This window comes from Amblyomma americanum, chromosome 4, assembly GCF_052857255.1.
Source record: "Amblyomma americanum isolate KBUSLIRL-KWMA chromosome 4, ASM5285725v1, whole genome shotgun sequence".
NCBI lineage: Eukaryota > Metazoa > Arthropoda > Arachnida > Ixodida > Ixodidae > Amblyomma > Amblyomma americanum.
The window spans coordinates 77,656,076-77,677,805 of record NC_135500.1 but is presented as its reverse complement, the minus strand read 5'-3'; the positions used below and the strand labels follow the sequence as shown (position 1 = coordinate 77,677,805).

Genomic DNA, 21,730 nt, shown 5'->3' with positions numbered 1-21,730 from the left:
CCATAGGAACACGCTGGTTGCCGGACAGAACTGTCCATGAAGCCAATATATGTGTTAGTGCACTAAAATACTGCTTTTGAAAGTAGGCGAATAGAGCTTGTCAGAGCTGAACAAGCGACACCCTACGTTTTTATTGCCAAAAATGGCCGCTTTAAAACGCGTATAAGATGTAGCATACGGCAATGGATGCCACGGGTTTTTTCTTACGCTGACAGCCGCATTAAAAAACAAATTTCGTGCGCAATAATTTCGTCAAATAGACTGAAATTATCAACCACTTGATCTTGTGCTTTTAAAACGTCAATCAGCTTTGAACACTTTCTAAATAGGGCATCCCTATCGCCGCAGTCAGCGACATTGCGGTGCAACGCAGGACCATTAGTATTACAACCTGCAACCATCAAAAAGAAAAAAAGAACCATGAGCGCTTTGACAGCCAGGGCATTCTATTTAGTTCTCTTCGCAAAACCGCAATATGTCATACAGGTAGTTGCAAGTATGCGTCCCATCGCCATTCATTTCCAGCGTAAGAGGGGAGAAAAACTAAGTTTTCATTATATGTCCTTAAATGACGCAGCAAGGCCCCAGAACTATGCCACGAATGGGAAAATTTATCTCTATTCTTTTTACTCAACAGTGCTGGTTCAGCATACTAATTCAAGTCAGTAATTTTTTTCACTTTCCGCTACTCTTCTTGGAAAACGCTTAGAAGCGCACTTTTAATTTTGATACCAATCGAGTAACTACTGAGCTTCCTTTTCTTATTTTGCAAAGGATACAGGCATAACTGTCTGACGGCAGACCCTTCCAGAGTTTAAAGAGGCTGTGCGCAACTCTTCATACATCCGCTGTAAATTTAAAAAAATTAAAAATGCGTCGGCCGGGAATCGAACCCGGGCCACCCGCGTGGCAGGCGAGTATTCTACCACTGAACCACCGACGCCAGCACGTGTGTGCAGACAGCGTTTCTCTATACATAGCTTCGGCAATTAGACAATATCTGTCTGTATATAAGGCACTGTTTGCAGCGTCCAGACGATCCTCATATCCGTGGCGAAAGTAGGAAACTCGTATTCAGAGCTGGCTCTGTTTCGCAACAACGCTTTCTTTTTTTATTTAGGTCAGCAGAAGCGGGGCCCAGATGATGCGTTTTCCTGCGCGGCAGGTGTACGAAGCGACGAGCGCTGAGTCGTCTATGTAGGTAGTAAATGACTCAAAGAATTGAATGCCGCCCTGCCTGCACAAATATCTTTACCGAACTTAGAATTCTCAGCGGCGTCACGGCCGTGTTCTGCACTGTAGCGGCACTACGGAGTAACCATGGCTCGAGGTGCAGCGCTGAATTTCAAAAAGTTTTTTTCTCGCTTAAAATAAAAAGAAGTCTCCGATAAAATTCGCCCAGAAACACTACAAACTAGCTATCAATAGGGCCACATTTCATATTTCTAATAGAAACGCCTCTGTACGAAATTTGCGGCCGATAATGGGACACAAGACTTTTTCCAAGTCCGGCATTCTTTTCTGAAATATATTGTGTTCGAATGTAGTTTGAGCCATTTAATTAGATAAGAAATGTCGTAGAGAGCCGCTGAAAATTATGATTTTGCTCACGAATTCCGCGAAGCAGTTTTAAACAAATAGCAAAAACGGTGCTTCTTCGGGTAAAATGATAAACTAACGCAGCGCAAAAAACCTCATTCTGAACATCTCATGCTGTGCGATAAAAAGATGCAATGAATATGCATTATCTATAAAACCTTATGGAGCGAAGAACAAAATAATATGCTTTGTAAATTTTTTACAGACCAATTGTAAATTTTTTACAGACCAACTGTTGCACTCGCCCAAGCAAATCAAACGGCTGTCGCGTAACCAGGGAATTTTCTCACCCAACGTTTTAAGTGTAACTATTTTAGACGGTGTAACTATTTTAGACGGTTCAGTAAGAGCAACAAATTGGTGGAAAAGACATAAGGAAGATGAAAAACAATTCACTTGCAAGTTAATTAGTGAGCGTAGGCGAATTTCGCAAGGCAATTATTGTCTACCAATGTTTTATGCACATCGTCTGAAAGCAAAAGTACATTAAGAATATTTTCGTGTCTCTACTCCAAGCGCAACATTTAATGACTCATTCTCAGAGATTTCCGCGCTTGGGTGTTCAATCTACACCAATAGCTTGAGCATAAATGGCTTCTGAGGCAAGCCTATCTTTTCAATCCAACGCTGCGACGAGCAGCGGGACCCGCGCTTTTTCACTAACGGCGGCGCAGCGCATTCTGTAGACTCCATTGTTGACGCATGCCCTGCTCTGGCGGCTTCGAAGCACGTGTGTATGCACCAGGCGGTGACTGAAAGTTTCGCCAAAGTTCGTTACGTTCGGCTCCTTGTTGTCTCTCTGTTCTGGCGCCGAAGTCGCCTGCAGCGCATCGAAAATGGGAGCTGAAAGCATTTCATACTTAATAAACAGTCAGACTAACGCACTCTAGTCACAGCTTCAGACGCTCTGAGTGTACTGGACACAGTGGACGCTCCATATTCACGCTTTGTGCGAAGTCTGTGGCTCGCCTAGAAAGTGTTCTTAATTTGTTTCTGACGGGCTAAATATTCGCCGTCGATTTCTCTATTACAATTACTTTCTGCTGTAACGTGTATCGTGCGATAATAAAGTGAATACTTTGTTCCAACGTGCAATAAAAATGTTACTCCTCGTTATATTCATCATTATCACCCGCATTACATTCACAGCAGGAAGGCTGGCTCTCATAGTGCACTTCGATTCGTGCGCATCGAGGCTATGAGACTGATCGTAAAAAGTAAAGATGCGAATGGAGAACGTGATACCCCCCCTATGATTACGCTCCCCCCCTCCCCCAGTTACCATAGAGAGATGACGCAGATTGGTTGCTTTTGTCGAAGCTTAGGCAAGCAAACGTCTATCTGTTGAAACTAAAACACCCGACGCTTCCCTGACGGCCTGGCGACAAAAGAAATCCTGTCTGAACAAGGCCTGAAACTTATCACCTGCCCATTTGAGCTCAGGACAAAACTTGAAGCAGGTTGTTAATTTTTGCTACCAGTATATTGTACACAGCTGCACATGCGGTCCTAAGCACTGCCTTCCTTCCGCCTATATTGACTTCATGCGTTTGATATAACCTCTCGAAAAGATGTTCTTACCGTCCCTATGGATATCGCTCTCGTGATAACTTTCGAACGGCTGACGAAGAGATACAGCTGGCATCGTGTTACAGCGAATATGGCTGAGAGGAGTGAGCTTAAGATCCTATACTTACCGTATGACCGGTATGGTTGCTTTAATGTAACACACTTCTTAATTATTACAAACAGCTTTCTATTCCTCGGAATGTTTCGGTTGCGCTTTCACCATGAATAAGGAATGTGCTACGCTGCGTAGAATCATCCTCAATCTGTCTCAAATAACATTCGGCCCTTTTCGTTCTGAAAAGGCACAGCCCGTGCTCAGCGTAAATGAAATGTACGGCTTGACCCACACCGAATAAAGAAATAGAACTGCAGCGGGAAAACCTCCAACGCACCATTTTTCTGGACCAAAAATGTTTAAAAAGGGCCCATTGTTGAAATGAGATTGGCCTCCTCATTGCCAGCTGCATCCTCCAAGAGTCACTCGACCCCTTTCCCTATTTCCCTTTTCTCGCCGCAAAGGGTAACATAGGCGGAATGCGGACTGAAGCACACACCTCGCGCAATGATTCCAGATACAAATGGAAGTACAATGGTTCTGCTTCCTCTTAGGCGTCGGGGTAGTAGTTCTTAAAAACTCGCCTGGCACACGAGTTGCTCAATTTCCCTCGTTCCTCTGTTAATTCTCTTCTATATGGGCATTATTTTGTCCATCGGGAGCTAACGTTAAGCGTGGCTCCAGCCTCCGCTGTTAATGTTAGGTGGCGAAGGCTGTGGCCGTTCTTGACCAACTAATATAATTTTTTAAATTATATGCCTGGCGCCATCTGTCGTGGTGTCATCTGCCCGCGTTCAAGAGAAGCACAAGGAGCAGCGAACAAGATCGGGACACACCTTTGGGCGCAGTATCAGCACCTGAACATAGTCTTATACCGTTGCTGTTACAGCATGTAGATTATATTTTTAATTAACGCCTTCATGTGTCTTCGATTAGTGTGGTGACCTGCGCCAACAGGAAGGCGATTCTAGTTTGGCTGTTAGCAAGTGTGAGAACAGGTTTAATAACCCAATTTTCAAGGTATTACTGGAAAAATTCATGGAAAAGACAGAGTCCGGAGTTCCCGGGTTCGAACCCGACCGCGGCGGCTGCGTTTTTATGGAGGAAAAACGCTAAGGCGCCCGTGTGCTGTGCGATGTCAGTGCACGTTAAAGATCCCCAGGTGGTCGAAATTATTCCGGAGCCCTCCACTACGGCACCTAATTCTTCCTTTCTTCTTTCACTCCCTCTCTTATCCCTTCCCTTACGGCGCGGTTCGGGTGTCCAACGATATATGAGACAGATACTACGCCATTTCCTTTCCACAAAAAACCAATTATTATTAAATTTTACAGCGTGAAACGAGGGATGGAAGCGTATATCCTAACATGAGTTTGGTGGCGCACGATTAAATGAGTAATCAGAATGAACGAACCTTCCGGCACAATTTTAGATGGACTCGAAGGGGCAGAAAGTTTCTACTGAATGGGGTCCCAAACTGCGGATTCATAGTCCAGTTCTGGACAAGAGATTGTTAAAAAGCACAGGAGTTTTGCAGTGGGAGGTGCCAGTTCTAGGTTATGATGTAAAAACAAAGCTCGCGGTTGGCGTTATTCGTAATGTAAGAAATTTACGGTAATTAACCAAGAAAATGAGAAGTACTGACGAAGGAAAATGATACGAATTAACTATACCTAACGGTTTAGTAATGCAGATAAAAAAATTACCGACTTTTTATTGACATCTGGAGAGATGAAGCGCTAGTTGCACCATGGTTCGATATGGTTGAAGTGAGTTTCTAATATTAAGGTATCGTTGCCGGTAGTGCTAAATGAATCAAATACGCTGTCTTCAGCGAAATATCATACAATGGAAATAATTCTTGTCGCAGATCATTAGTGTAAATCAGAAAATGGAAAGAACCGAGTACTGTACATTATAGCACACTAGAAGCATAGGCATGTCAATTAACATATGAGTACTCCTGAAGGTTAGTGAGCAGGCATCATATCCACCCGTGAATGAGGGAGATGATAATCAAAATGAAAGGGAAAGGAAAAGCCGCTTGAGGAGAACTTCGTAGAAGCTTTTGTTAAAAGTCCAAGAATAATACGTCCACAGGTATGTGTAAGATTACACTGGAAGTGATGTCAATAATCAGGAGAGTTAGATGTGCGCTACATGACATATCTTTCTGAAAATGATGCTGACTTGAATTAAAGAAATTCACTGGTAGCTTCAACAGCATGGCAGGTGGCAAGACCAGGTGACTACATACGCCTGATGCGCGACTGGTACTGAGCGCATCGTGTATACAAAACCAACAAAAGGCTTTACAGGAAGTTAGGCTTAACAATGGTTTACTCTGAGACTCTATTTTGCGCATATTATTAAGTCAACAACACCCTTTAAATGTTATCCGCACCACATACGTTAGGTTCGAGAGAATACCTCTGTTCCTCCTGCGGCGCCAACTATACTTTCCCCACGCTAAAGGTCGTCCGCGCGCTGCAGGAACTGACCTACACGAAGCCGGACGTTATCCATTGACCGCGCCATGTACTGAACAATTCTGCGCTCTGATATCGGCGTCAGTGGTTCACTGGTAGAATACTCGCCTGCCACGCGGGTGGCCCGTGTTCGATTCCCGACCGACCGCACTTTAACGTGACTCTATGGCTAGAGCCGCTTGAAATCATATTACGCGATAAGGGGCACAGCTCTTTCGGTCGAAAAGCTGTTGGCGTAGTAGTAGTCGGCCCCGCGTGTCGGAAAAAATTGGGGGCTGCGTAAAAGAAATTGTGTCATCGTAATTTTGGGTTCTAGTGATTGATGATTGCAGGGTGTGTGACAGGCGATGACGAGGCTATGAAATGATTGCCATTAATTCAAGAAATCAAAGAAATAGGAAATAACCGGGTTGAAAGGTGTGAAAATGGTCTGTATAAAAATTCAATGCTTGCTGATGCTAATTTAAAAAATTTATGATGGGTGATTGATGAATCCCTCCATTACCCTTCCCTTACGGCGCGGTTCAGGTGTCCAACGATATATGAGACAGATACTGCGCCATTTCCTTTCCCCCCAAAACCAATTATTATTATTATGATTGATGAATCAGTTAATTGAAACAATTAAAAGGAAATAAAAATGCGTTCAAAGGTGTCAAACTGCTCAGAATTGAAGGCTTAAGCCACTGCGCTAACACGTCATAGCCTTAGGGCGGGGCTTAGTGTCCTTGCAATTTTTGTAAAGTGTAGTGCTCACTTATAAAAGGGAAAAAACAAATTATGAGTGTGTGTGGCAAGAAAAAAACGTGTTTAGGATTTCAAGTTCGCTAGATTTCCGTGTGGCATTAAGTTAAGATATTGCAAAAGAGCTAACCACTGTGTAAATTTCAACGTTTATTCAGAAAGTATTTTTAAGCTTCGTTGAGCAGGGTTTCCGTTGTGCGGATTCAGATTCATAAGGTCATTCATCAAATGAAAGGACCTGCGGGATATAAGGCTTCCTTTAAACCCTAATCATGACATGCAGGTGCAATCTAAAGTCAGTTAACTGTGATTAGTGACTGCAGTGGCCCGGTCAAATAATGATGCAATAAGGTGGTATCACTTCAATATTATCAAATTACGACGAATTTCCCTGATCGATCCAGAGCAGGTTTTCTTGCTCCGCGGCGGTGGATGAGAATTCCCTGGTCGATCTGGATCGTATTCGTCAGTTCCACTGGTCGTTTTGGTGCACCTCGCTTAGCGGCGAGACGCTGTCGCTTGATCGCCGAGAAGCACCGTATTTAGCCCTACCTGCTACGGTGCGGTGCCATCGCTTCCGGTCTGGAGTGACGGGGCGCATTAGCCCGCTTATAGCGTGGCTTAAGGCATGGGTTGCACCCGCGCAGCTGCGAGCGCGCCGAACTTCGTGAAGCACGAAAGGGAGCCTTGTGTATATATTAGTGCAAATGATAGCTCCGGGGAATATCTGGACCTCTACGAGAGCTTTGTCTAGAGAAGCCCAAGACATAGTAGGTACGTATTGAATTTCACGGAGTAGCGTACTGCATTCTAATTACGACGTTTACCCGTCGTCGAAGGCGAAGAATGCGGCGAGAGGCTTTCATTCGGAAAACCTGTTCGTCGGAGAGAGCTGCGATATTTAAAACGCGCACTGGCTTAAAATGCTGCAGGCGTTCGCACGTGCCAGTGAGAGATTAAGGTGCATGTGTCTCTTTTACCTTCAGCCATTTTCTCTGTTTCTTATGGACAGAACTTGGAGAAGTCAAACCCTTTCGCTGTATTTGAAAGTGTTCCGAAGTATTTCAATGCGGCTGAGGAGCGTCAGTTAAATTAGTCTTCGTAGAACACAGCAACATCTAAGGTTAGCGTTAGTCTATGCTGCTAACGCTTCGCCTCCATCGGGTGCTAACATGAACGCAGCCATATGCCTCTGCGCTGTTCGTGCAGCATTAGAGCCTGCCGTAACGAGGCTGCAGTATAGCCGCCGCTGCAACAGGAATTAATTGTTGGATCAAATGATCGATAGATAGACAGATAAAGAGGAGGAGGGAAAGACAGGGATGTTAACCAGAAAGGGGTTCCGGGTGGCTACCCTGCACTGGGGAAGAGGAATTAGGTGACCAAAATGAGGAAGAGAGAAAGGGAAAAAGTCATAACACACACACAAGCACAATGCTCTCACAATTTGTCGCTCAATCCAGTCGCACTCAAGTAGGCAAAGAGTGGCTTGTATGCCTTGAGTGCCGTCGACTGCTGTGGCCACGGACTGAGGATCTTTTGCTGTGTAAATGGGCGAGAATCGAGGCGGTCCAGGGCACAACAGAGTGTATGTCTTGCACACGAAAATGCAGGGCACTCACAGAGAAAATGAGCGATGGTCTCCTCACAACCACAGCTTTCACAGGCAGGACTGTCGGCCATCCCCATCCGGAACGCATAGTGGTTGGTAAAAGCAACACCGATCCATAAACGGCCTAACAATGTTGCTTCGCGACGTGCTAAGTTACGCGGAAGACGAAATGATCGAAGTTACAAACAAAAAGGATGCGTCGGCCGGGAATCGAATCCGGGCCACTCCCGTGGCAGGAAAAATAAAAACTTGTTTCGCCTTTTAGTGGCCTAAATTTCCGTCCGGCGTTACGTTAACATATTGCAAAACAGCTAACCACTGTGTAAATTTCAGCGTTTATTCAGACTGTTAATAGACTGTCCGTCTTTTAATAAAAAAGCTCTCTGAAGGATTCCAACCTTCAGCAAACCCGCCCGCACAGTAACACGATGGTATAATGTACCACATATTTTTTATTATTAATATAGGGAAGCGCTTAACCTAAGAACGGACAAAACGGACGAAACAAGAGACACCGAGATACCAAGAAATAATAAACGACCAACTAGCCCCTTTTAGAGCACTGCTCAAGTATTTTTGCCAAAGGAACATAAACAGATATAAGTCTAACTGCAATGAGTCATACAAAGCCACTGAGGTGAGAGAGTTGAGCACAGAAGACAGCACTGTTGTGCGCAATACTTACTTGTCATGACGCACATAATTTCTGCAAGTTTTCACCATTTCAGCGACCCCTGATTTGGAGTCAGTGACGCTTACGACTCCAGCTAAAATAATTCAGTTAAATATTAGACTATGGGGGTGCAAATCGCAGTCCTAGCTGCTCGCATCATGGCCGCATCTGTCATTTAATAGAAAGCTCGTATAGCTTGCATCATTTTAAAAGCATGCTCGATTAAACTACTGTAATGTTGTTCAACAAGTCAAAAAACACGCGTACGCCCTTACGCAGCAATTCACCCGATGGAGCTACAACATCCTTGCACAACCGTGCACTTTTGAAAGGTGCATGGGTGCATTAAAGGCGCTAACGTGCTCAGTGCACTCTTAAAAAAAAACAAGAAAAAATAAGGACGTAGAAATAATGCCGTCATAACCGTTACACCTTTAAGGGTGAAAATGTTTTTACTGTAAAATTTATACCACACCGGAGGCGACGGGGACACAGGATAGGAATGTCCATTTGCAAAACATACCCCTGAAGATTAGTGAGCAAGCATCATATCCACCCGTGAATGGGGGATATGACAATCAAAATGAGAGGGAAAGGAAAATACGCTTGAGAAGAACCTTGTAAAAGCTTTTTTTTAAATATCAAAGTTCACTTCGACTTCATGTATGTGTAAGATAACACTGGAAGTGACGTCATTAAGGGGTAGAGTTAGTTGTGCGCCACATTACATGTATTTTTGAAAATCATGCCTACTTGGATCAAAGTAATTCGCTGGTAGCTTCAAAAGCACGGCAGGTGACAAGAGCAGGTGATACATACGTCTGATGCGCGACAGGTATAGCGCGCGTCATGCATATAAAACCAACGCAAGGCTTTATAGGAAGTCCGGCTCAAGAATGAGTCACTCCGAGGCTCCATTTTGTGCAGATTGTTCAGTGAATAAAATACAGCAAGTGTTGTCCGCACCTCATCCTTTGGTTTCGGGAGGAGACTTGTCTTCCTCTTGTGGCGCCATTTACTTTCACCACGCTAAAAGTCGTCTGCGCGCTTAAATCACTAACCTACATGAAGCCGGACGTTGTCCATTGACCTGCACCTTGTGTACAAGAATTCTGCGCTTACGCATCGGCGTCGGTGGTTCAGTGGTAGAATACTCGCCTGCCACGCGGGTGGCCCGGGTTCGATTCCCGGCCGACGCAGACTCTTTTGTTTCTTGAACATCCTGTGGCTCTAAACATTTTAAATCATTAATTTCTGTGTGGCATAACGTTAACACATTACAAAATGGCTCACCAGAATGCGAATTTCACTGTTTCTTTAGAAACAATATTTAAACTTCGCTTAGTATAAGGGATTCCGATGGGCATATTCGGAACCATTAAGGCAATCATCACATGAAAGCACCTCCGGGATCTAACTTTTCTCTTTACACCTTAATCATGGCATGCAGGCGCAAAATGAATGCAGTTAACTAATCACGGACTGCGATGGGCGCGTCGAATTAATGGTGCAATAATTTTGTATTACTTCAACAATGCGTGATATAAAGAATTTAAACTCAGCATACTTCTTCCCGGTCACGCTTTTAATTCGGCCAATACATTATAAATGACGTTCCTAGTTCCGATTTGTGTTAGTCGTCAGCGAATCGCGTAACGCCCTCAAAATTCTGCTCTTGTTCTTATTACCACTACAGAACGCAGGATTCCTCATCGACGAGCTGTGTTATGAGCTTTCCCTCGGTAAAACAACATTAAAACATGAAGTTTTTTTATGAGAAAGGCGTTACGGATTTGTGCTCAACGTATGGCCAAGTGGTCAAGCCTACTTATTTTTCACAGCAAGACGCTCTGATACACATTAAGCGCTTTCTTGTTCTCCAGCACTTCCACAACGCTATGGTCGTTTATTAGTTCCCACGTTTTCCACAGTCAAGTAACTCGCGCTGTCGGACGACCTCTTGATGGGGGTGAGGAATTTTGTCCTGGCTATAATAAAGACACCACTGCTACTAATTTTTACACTTGCGGCATCCATCCGCTTATGTAGGTTTCATTGAAAATTTCTAACAGCGAAGTAGGAAGCTTTGATCAAGAACTGCAGCACCTTCCGGTATACCATAAGGATCTGTTGCTTTTCACTTACACTTTTGTAAAGCTATTCATGATTAAAATGTCATCAAAATCCAGACCGAGAACAGTCTCACAGGAAATATTATAGGAAAGTGTGAGAACCGCTGTCTAACATTTGTGTCGTCAACCAACACTTTGTGGCTAAATGCAAGCATCGCTCTATGCTGCCGTGTCGCAGGTCATGTGAAGGTCAGTCTTTTATTTTTATAAAGCCCCCCAGAATCTAAAAGAAAAGCTTTACATAACAAATGTTCGTCCAGTACTCGAATACGCTTGCGCGTTATGGGACCCTTAGAGCTCTAATGTTATAGAAAAGGTGGAACGCGTCCAAAACCGTGCTGCAAGATTTGTTTCTGGTAATTATAACTTCCGTAGCAGTGTTACAATAGTTAATGAGAAACTTGGTTGGAAAACACTAGCACACCGCCGATTAGCAGCAAAATTAGAACTTTTTTTTTTCCAAATTTACTCTGATCTCCCAGGAATAAATAAAAACTTGTAAATTTTCCCTCCCCACTTCATCTCTAAACGATGTCATCCCTAGCTGGAAGTTCTTGAAATGCGCTGTCTTACTGATGTATACCTTAATTCATTTTTTCCGCATGCTTCCGCACACTGGAATAGGCTTGCCAAGAGAACTGGTGAATGTAAGACGTGTTCAGAGTTTATTGTGACGCAACTCTTTATTGTGACGCAGTCTGCAGTGGATTAATATCATTCCGTTTACTTCATATCTTTTGGCTGGCAATGCGCTTCATGTGGCAGTGTACCGTTGTACCGTTTCCATTTCCGCGTCGTAATTTTGCACCGCGGTACACTGAAGACCGTTTGCTGTCCAGATGATTTATCGGTGTTATGTATTTTGTTAGTTTTTTTGCTTTTACCAACTGTGCTTAGCTTTTTTAAATATTTGTTACATGTTCATTTTGCTCCACTTGTTCCCTTCCTCCCTCCTTCCTCTTGCAATAATGCCCTTGCGGTCCCACAGATACTTGTATCAAAAAATAAATCAATAAATGTCACGTAAAAGTAAGGAATTTCAGTATTTTGTCACGTGTAGCTCCTACATTGCAGAATTGCAAAAAAAAAATCTGTTTAAGAGAAAAATTATGATTACAGCGCAAGAACAATTACATCTCTCTCATTCACTTATGCAGCGATTATCAGCAGTATCTGATGTATTGGCGGAAAATCTTCAAGCGCCGACCAATCGTTAAAAAGATGACGTTTCGGCCCCGGCTTACGGGGGCCGGCCTTGTTCACAATCTTGAACAAGGCCCCCGTAAGCCGGGGCCGAAACGTCATCTTTTTAACGTTGAACAAGGCCCCCGTAAGCCGGGGCCGAAACGTCATCTTTTTAACGATTGGTCGGCGCTTGAAGATTTTCCGCCATGAACATACCCGACCAGACGGGTTTCCGTCGAACCCTAAGCCTTTTCAAGTAGGAGTGCGGGAATGCTGTTGGCAGGGTTCCGAAATGCCGCGCCTACAGCGGGGTGAGAACATGCCTCAGCCACGTATTATCGCACACGGCACACGTCTTATCATCGATGTTTCCTCTGAACGCTCGCTTTGTACTGCAGCTGTGGCGACAGAGTCGCCGAGGCATTGCGACCTTGGCCTGTGCCATGCCCGCGGCTCCGCGTCGCGGTGGGCCGCGCCTCTCGCGCCACCTGCCCTGAACCTCTGGGTCGCCTCTTTTCACGGCTTGGAGGGCGTAGGTTTCGGGGTGCCAGAAGCATCGAAGTCTGGGGCGTCGGCTTCCCGAGTCCGCACCTCGGGGTTCTGAAGAGCCGTACGTTGGCTGGCGACCGGACGTTCTTGCCGCGCGCGCTTCTGATGGGCCGCTGGCGGATGGCTGCTCCTGGGCTGCAGACGCCATGCGTCATTATAGAGCTGGTGCTTCTCGCTTGGCTGCCGCGTCCCGAGCACGAGCTTCTGCATTGGACCGTTTGGCGACGTCAGTAGCTCTTCTCGCACGTCTGCTGTTTTTGTTGCGGTCCTTTTCAGTGATCGCACATACACCTGAGGCGAGACATTGCGGAATGAGTGAAAACAACTCATCACATAAACAACATAATAATATGGTAATATACTAACGGCTAAAAATTTACGTTATAATTTAGTGTGAAATTGCAAACAAAATGGTTCGACTGCATACGGTAATGAGTTTGGTGAAAAAGGTCCATCGGTTTGAACGCTAAACTATGTGCGAAACATGAGCAACAAAAAAATCCATGAAGCCAGAAACGTGTAAGATAGGAGTTTTTATTCACAATCATAACAACTATTTGCAGGAGCTTACAGTGATTTAATACGTGATAACCAAAGAGTTCAGCGTGAAATTGTAGTAAATAATGAATACGGGCTGCATTAGGTTCGCGGTAGGCGGGGACGTAAAACGACGTACCCAAAAGCGATGCTCTCATCCCAGATGGTGTTTCGTTTTCTTTTGCTAGCTTCGACTGTGCGTTGAGGATGGGCCACGGGCTGGCGCCCAAAGACTGAACCTTTGACGGTTAGAAGGGGCTTTTATGAGTGTACCCTAAACCATGATGGAGTCCAGAACGTCCCCATTTTCAAGACAGTCATTAAGAGAACTGTATCCTTCGGCATGTGAGGATGCATAAAACACTACCGGCGCCTTTGTAGTCAGGAAGTGTTCTGTGATAACTTCTCTTTGCGGCATGGAGTAAAGCTTTGCGGGGTCTGTAGCAAGGCTGTCAATCACTTCTGTAAGTCCCGCAGTGAGGCATTGTCTTATCGTGTTGTCATAAATGTCGGGTATGTGACCGTTGCTCGAAAGTCGACATATGAGCTTCTTAAGTCTCGTGACTGCTATGTCTTGGTTGTCGGAATGTTCGGCTGCCTGCTTCCACGGTAGTGCGACTTTATATCTTCCATCGCGCAATCGGATACCAAGCTCAAATTCTCGCATGTCGCACAAGCTGATTCACGCTTAACATCAGGATCAAAGATTCGCAAGCTTTCAAGTTTCCAAAAAGAGCATAGCCATTCGTCCCTCTCAAGTGCATTCGCTCGCAACACACAAACCATCGTCCGCGACGCGCCTCGCTCTGCTCTCAAGCACTTCGTAATACGTTGGAAAGGCCATCCGAGTTTGGACTCCAAAGCTGTTAGTGGCTGTGTCGCGTCTTGTCTGCAGACTTGGCCAGTCATAACAATCCACATCTGGTATGAGCTATTAAGTACGCCAAACCATCTCGCGTGGCGATGTTTGGATATAGCAGCTCGCCTGCGTGTGTCTTGCCACTCTGCTTAAACGATGCCATAAAGGACGGATCCATGGGCGTCTCTTCGATATCCTGGCAAATGTGAGGGATCTCGTTGGCATGCAAATTGACCCCATATTCTTAAAACTGGCTTTTCAAACGCAGTTCTAAAATGCGTAGCTTCTTAGTCACCTGGTGACAGACGTTTGCAACGTATCCAGGCCTTGAGTGATATATAGCCTACAGGCTTCAACTGCAAACGCCTCGACAACGCTTCAATGACAAATTCGCGCTGACTGCCACCATCGAATATTCCTCTAATATAGCGGCATGCGTTTCCGCCCACTGCCCAAGCACAGAACGCTTGCAAAAGCACGCATGAGTGAAATACGAACGGCTCATTCGGCCTGCTCTGTCCGGAAGATGTGCAGAGTGTCGTGTCGGTGCTGATGTGGGCCTCACCTTGACTAGTTTTCCGGTTTGCGTCCACGTTGCAGATACTCGAAGCATACCGACCCTTTCAGGTGGAGCCGGTAATCCTGCGACGGCAGTCTCGTGCTCGGTGTCCCTTTATGATACAGCGGAAGCAAAACATGCTCTTGGATAGAAGTTCTTTCTTCTCCGTAAGAGGAAGCTTGAGGCGCACGACTCTGTGAAGTGGTCAGTCGACTGATAAAACACTCAGCCCTCGGCGCTCTTTGGGGAGTTTCCATGGAGGTCCGCGTGTTGGCTTCTTTAATTGTGTATGCTGAATTCGAGACAGCTCTCCACTATTGTACACAAGAATTAACACTGATATAAAGAGTGTGTAGGGTGCAAATTTATGTGTCATGGTGATATATTTGCAATATTTACCGACTCTGAAATAAATACTGTCACGCGGTGATTACAAGAGTGGACAACAGACGATCCGACTAACGTACGCTGCACTGAAAAGAACTCTTTATTGCCTTGGCTAGCGACTGCAAATAAATGAGCAACTCGGAGGTGTCGATAACTGCATGCGTGCTCGGCAATCGTCCAGAAACAGAACCACTGCCCCACTCGGCCGCGCCCAGTTAAAAGGGGACCAATAACTTTCGAGATAATGCGCTGAAACCACCTACTACAACCTCGAATAAGTATACGCTGTTTACCGCGGCCGCAATGATTCCAGACACGTAAATCTGGTTGCATCTTGCGTCAGTAACTAAGTGATAAAATGATGTTGCAGAAGCTTCCACCAAAAACAAGCAAGTATTACAAAGCTCTCCGTAAATATTATGAACTCATGGCGGATTTCACTGGTCGTCGTTTCTTGCTCCGCGGCGGAGTATGTGAATTCTAGTGGCCGATATGGATTGGATTCGTCGGTTCCACTGGTCGTTTTGGTGCACCTCGCTCTGCCGCGGAGCGCTATGTCTTGATCCACCGGTAAGCACGGGATTTAGCCCGGACTACTAGGGTGCGGCGCCATCATTCCGGAATGGTCAGCCGCATTAGCCTGCTTTTACCATGTTTTAAGGCATGAGCGGCACCGTGCAGCTGCGTGCGCGTCGTACTTCGTGAAGCGTGACAAGGGACCTTGTGTATTTACTGGTGTAAATAACAGCATCGGGGAATACATGGAGATCTATGAGAGCTTTGTCAAGAGAAGCCACGTTGGGTTCTTTAAGGTGCACTGACTTCGCACTGTACATGCCCCTCTTGAATTTCGCCTCCATCGAAATTCGACCGCCGCGGCCAGGATCGAACCCGCGTCTTTCGGGTCAGCAGCCGAGCGCTTGTGTTGCATGCAATACGCGTTTTTGTTCAGCTTATCAAAGCGGCACAAAATTGTCATTCGAAATTGCATGCTTAATTTGCTTTAATTACGCATGCAAAGATTGGTATTATGGCGTGCTACGCCTTGTATATTTACAGAAAAGTATCGGCGCTTAACATGGGACACCGTTTCTAGAAATTAGCGGTGATATAAAGTTTTACACCACACGGTGTAAAATCGAGAAGAAATCGGATTCTTCCATTTGCGTGTTACGCTTGCTTGGATTACCACAGCTGCACAGCGCTGTGCAAGGTAAGGGACAAAATTCAGGGGCACTTTGATCATAGGCTGCATTTAGCGAATGTTCCGTTTTACTTGCGAACATAGACGTACTATAGTAGGGACATCAATCTACAAAACGCGGCAAAAAGCAACCGATCGACACCCAGAAATCGATGCCATTCAAGTGGTTCCCTCCGCATGCATCCATGTGTTGACGATCTTCATGTCTATGTGTTTGAAGCCACTCTGTTACAAACTTCGGTGTTGCACAGCCTTATTTATTTATGTTTTGATTTATTTTACAAGTGCTTCCAACACTATGCAACGTGTTGGGTAGGAGTGGGTGGCCAAATAATGTAAAAGATAACCAAGGTATTAAAATAAGATCCCTTCAATAAAGAACTCAGAGTTGAAAAATATACACGCTCAAAATATCTCTGACAACGAAAACAGATTGGAGCGCAGCTTTGGTACTACCAAAATTTCTAGCAGGAGTAGGTTAGAAAGCAATAAGTGCGAATACAAATGAGCAACCAGAAGAAGGAACCAGGTTTGAATAGCTTGCACTTTTCTACTCACAAAGCTGTGCCATGAATTCAATGCTAGTGCAAAGGTGCTTTTACGACAGCAAAACTTGTAGAAAATTAACCTACAAAACACAAAACCAAGCACGGAGCATGTTATAAAGCATTTCAGGTTGTTTTTAGCAGTGCATGCGTCAATTCATAGAGAGTGGACTACTCAACACTGTGCGAATCCACCGCCGCGATGGCTCAGCGTGTTATGGCGATCGGCTGCAGGCCCGAAAGACGCGGGTTCGATCCCGACCGGGGCGGTCGAATTTCGTTGGAGGCGAAATTCTTGAAGGGCGTCTACTATTCGATACCAGTGCACATTAAAGAACCCCAGGGGGTCGAAATTTCCGGAGCCTTTAGCTACGGCATCCCCCATAGCCTGAGTCGCTTTGGGACGTTAAACGCACTAAACCAAACCAAACTTTGGGAGTCCAGTGCATTCTAGTAACGCCTCATCTGAAAAAAAAAAAAGAGAGTTCTTGAACATTTTGGCATTACATGGGAAATCTTGACGTTAGGTGCTGTTGAATGATCCTGTCGCATGCGCACTTATGATTTGAATATATTTTTGTCTATAGGTGTTTTCTCAGTGCATATCAACTAAAAATTTAATTCTCCCACATTACCGGCGTTGTGAAAAAATTTCCAGGTTAGCAGACAGCAATATACACGTGGGGGAAGTAAGACGTTTACAAGAGACGTGAATGAATTACACGGATTTTAGGTGAATTTTTGTAGGTTCGCTATGTTTGTTAACGTAAGAAGGTCCCATATGATGGAGCATATTCTAATACAAGTCTAATGTCGGTTTTGTACGCTAACGGTTTAACCTTGAGCGGGGGCTTACCCAGGGTTCTTTTGAGACTTCCTAGCAACCGCACTGGCTTACTTTTTATAGGGTCTATATGCTCATTGCAACTACGGTGAGGAGCAATTATGAAACCAAGGTACTTACAATTTGACACTGCTGGCATGTGATTACTGATGGGATTTCTGAAGGTTGCGGTTCTTTTTTTCCAATCACTGCCGTCGCAACAGCGTTTTTGGTATTAATTGAGATTTGTCGCATGAAACACCAGATGTGTATTTTAGCAAGTGATGAATTTAATGTCCTTTCAGGTCAATAGTGGATATTTAGGGGAATATTGCGCAATCAATTGCAAAAACCTTTTTAATAGAAGTAGGAAACATAAAGTAGTGATCTCTATTTCACCCTGACATCAGCTGTGTGCACTAGCGTCCGACGGGAGAAGTGTTTATTAAATAACATTTTCGGGTTAGTATAAATTTCTTCACTGTTTACAACTCATTTTAGCACACATACGTTCTATACTACGCCACCCATGCGCAGTAAGCTACCTCAGTGAAATTTGCTAAATAGAACGCTGCTTTTACAGCCATGTGACGATATGACTGCTCCCAGAGGGATAAATTTCGTCAGTTTTGATATTTACATTAAAGCTGTTAGCAGGCGGATCACAACTGCAATTCAAAACGATTAACCAGTACGTACGTCTACAAAAGCTCACTGTACGCGGTATGTTGTTCACAGTTCGCCGAAAGGTTAACAGGAGGGAAAAAGGAAACTCTCCCAGGCACGCACATCGGCGTTCTCACAAATGGCTATTTCTTATTTCCGCAGAATAGGCTACTTTAGGCAAGTCGTAAAAATTTAAGAAAATACTGAACAGTCATCCAGAAATGCGATAGCGTTTGCCTCCCCTTCTATGTACACTAAATATGAATCCAGATTTTGTTTAATTTTCATAAAATAACTCAGCGGTGGCTTCAGAAAACGCTACTGAGTGCCTTGGCGTAACTGTCAAGGCGACCTCAACGCGGCTTTTATCAAAAGACTGTCACTGAAGCTTTCAGGGTCTCCATAGACCGCTATCCACATGTCTTCTGTTGTTAAACTGTTACATGGTTCAAATATGTTAGGCTGGCAGCTGTCGCTCAGAAGTAATCCTTCACAGAGGTGACCCACGGTGACCACGTTTCGATGAAGTAGAAGCAAAAAAAAAAAGACTTCCGATATCAGGGCCAGTTAAGGAACTCCAGTTGGTCGACATCCATACGTGGCTCTCCCAATGAAAAATTTTTCCCTGCGCCTTTTTCCACTCCCTCCTCCATCCCTTCCATGACGGCGTGCTTGCGGTGGCCTCCGAGACGGAGAAAGCTACTGTGTCTTGCTTTTGCTCAAAACCAATTAAAAAGAAATTTAAGGGGTTACGTAGAAGGAGTGTTCGGTTATTTCTTGCGTGGTTCCCAGCAGATCTTCGAAAAGGAAGAAAAAAAACTAGAGACAGCATATAAAAAAATGCCATAGATTCCGTCTTAGCCCTTTAATGGAGTCCTAAATTACACCATGAATGTTATACAAACCGGATGTGTGCCTCTACGCACTGTGAACTGCGAGAAGGTATTGATTACGGTGACTAACAAAAGTAAAGAAAAAGCTCACAGGACGCTTCCCATTGTGTAACGAGAGACTCAGTGTTGTTGATTTCATTTCACGATATATTGATGTAGAGAATATGAGACTGATTTCATATGTGTATAATTTAAAGTTAGACTGTTTTAAGCTTTCCGGCAGCACCGCCGCTGACCCTTTCCTCGGTCGGCGCATTGAGCAGCAGCTGCAGCATATGGACCGTGCTACATTCCTCCGCTCTCAGTGCCCTCTGCCGCCTCCCTCCACGGTAAACACCCCGTGGTTGCTCATTCCTTGTGCTTGTCATATCCCCCTCTTTCCACGATAACCTTTCCGCGATTGCGCCTGAACCAGGATTAGCTGTATCCCATCTAGAAAACAGATTTTTGGCAGCAAGGGCCTAGGCGAGGATAACATGACCACCCTGGATAGCCTGGAAAGCCCCATGGTAGGTTCTGCTTTCGAGAACTAGACCCGCATGATGCAGTTTTTACGTAATTAGCGCATGTTATCGCGCACGCAGTAATTTTAACTGTAATAGGGGAGGTCGACTAACTACGAACATCGGATACAACACACGCAATCTGGGTGACCAGGTTTCTTACAAGTGCGCTGAACTGTATTCGTAGTGTCTGCTTCTTTTTTATTGAATTATTCCAGCTTTTACCTTCTGCGTTTTCTACCTCTCACTTAAAGCTCTTTATCTGGTGCTTGGATAAAAAATATTTGCATTATTTGGATGGTACATAAATGCGCCACAAAGATGCAGTTTTTCTGCCAATGGCTCTTCTTCAACGCATTTAGCCGCCTTTTGTATATTAACTGCACTGAGCAAGATTAGTCTCCGTGGATGTCTAGTCGTTGCGCTACAGTACCATTAGCAAGTTTTCGCCATTTTTAATTAAAATTTTTAAGAGTTTATTACGGAAGTTTTCTTTAATTAAGTGTTATTGCGGCACAAATAAACAGCAGGTTTCACTTTTGCTTGTATTGTTTAATAGCGTCACCGCTTCTGAAATGTGCTGCAGCAACTGGAGGCCTCAGAGAAGTGTTTCTCCTGCGCCATCTTGAATAGAAGCTGTGGAATCTTAATCCAGAATGATAAAACTGTAAAAGGTCTCAATCCTGTGTGATTTCTTTATCGTAATTATTACCAATCCATGTCGTACAGTAAGCGAGACGCCGCCAATGCTTTCGAAGCCACTAAGACAAATGAATAAAATTTAGGAAAACGACTCTGAAACAAATTTTGAAGCAAAAAGCCTGAAGCAACAAATAACGACCTTGTTTTTGGGAGCCAGCTTGAACGTCTTCTTGATGAATAGGGAACAGAAAAACGGGCCAACTGTATTTGTTTTGCGATTTAGTCAGATGAATGCAACCGGAAAGTGCTTCCATGACTGCTTGGATACAGCTTGCCTCATGAAACACGTGTACGGTGGATAACTGAAACATCGGAATCAGTAAAGTAAAACGATCGTGACTTCTTGTGCAGCCTGCATTTCTAATCTGAATTTTTATGCGTATCTTATCGATTTGACAAACAAGGGATACATCGCGCTGCGTGAGTAATATTTAGTGCGGTCGCTTCAATTTTTTTTTTCTCACTACACTATCATCTCGTACCGTGCCATTGAAACTTTTAGGGGTGAAGGGAGCGTATGACAATTATTTCGTGTTGTATACCAACAAAATAAAATTATAATAATAAGAATAATAATAATATTTGGTTTTTGGGGAAAGGTAATGGCGCAGTATCTGTCTCATATATCTTTGGACACCTGATTAAAGTTACGTGGCGCACCTGGTTTGGGGTCACCGCAAAACTCTCTTTAGGGCGTACCGAAATTTTGTGAGCAGCAAGGTGAAATAAATATATTTCGCACGTTCAGGTTTTAAAGAATATTTACCCATGCGTGTGGCGCCACCTGCTTTCGAAACGCTGAAGGCAGCGGCTGCGCACCTGGCCACTAATAATAAATAACCTACATAGAGCCGGACCTTGTACCCTGGTGTGTCCTGTGTATAGAAGAGCGCTCTCGCAACATGCATATCAGCGTCGGTGGTTCAGTGGTAGAATACTCGCCTGCCACGCGGGTGGCCCGGGTTCGATTCCCGGCCTACGCACGTGTGTTTTCTTTTGCGCTTCTATTATTTAAAAATTTCCACTCCAACACGCATTTTAGTGCAGCCCTGTTTGAGTATGCACTTGTGCAAATAAAGTACGTTTTCAGGGAGTGCTTGGCATAAGAAAATACTAGCCGATACTTAGCAACATTAATTTGTGTTTGACATGAAGAATGCCCATAATGTAATCGGCCTATAGTGAGAGTCAACCATAGTGGTAAAGACAGAGATCCGTTCTTGAATTTAAACATTTAACCTATTTCCATTTCAATAACCGGGACGACTAATAAGGTGTGAATACAGAATGTAGAGTGTGTTCGTCCCTCTTTCTTCCCTGTCTTTGCACTGTTACCGTCAAGAATGTATAACCAACTCTCCGGGTTAGCAATATAATCACGGGTTTCTCGTTCGTTACTGCATCAAGGATCTTATTTTTTAAAGTTATTCTCCAGATACCGCCGT

At 44.5% G+C, this 21,730-nt stretch overlaps 3 non-coding genes across 3 annotated transcripts; 2 read left to right on the top strand and 1 right to left on the bottom strand.

The window, feature by feature from the left end:
• Positions 1-872: 872 nt before the first annotated feature.
• Positions 873-943, bottom strand: TRNAG-GCC (transfer RNA glycine (anticodon GCC)). Its single transcript has one exon. It is a non-coding gene; the product is annotated as a tRNA-Gly (tRNA).
• An 8,926-nt stretch (positions 944-9,869) lies between these two features.
• TRNAG-GCC (transfer RNA glycine (anticodon GCC)) lies at positions 9,870-9,940 on the top strand. The gene has a single exon. It is a non-coding gene; the product is annotated as a tRNA-Gly (tRNA).
• An 11,257-nt stretch (positions 9,941-21,197) lies between these two features.
• TRNAG-GCC (transfer RNA glycine (anticodon GCC)) lies at positions 21,198-21,268 on the top strand. Its single transcript has one exon. It is a non-coding gene; the product is annotated as a tRNA-Gly (tRNA).
• The last annotated feature ends 462 nt before the right edge of the window (positions 21,269-21,730 follow it).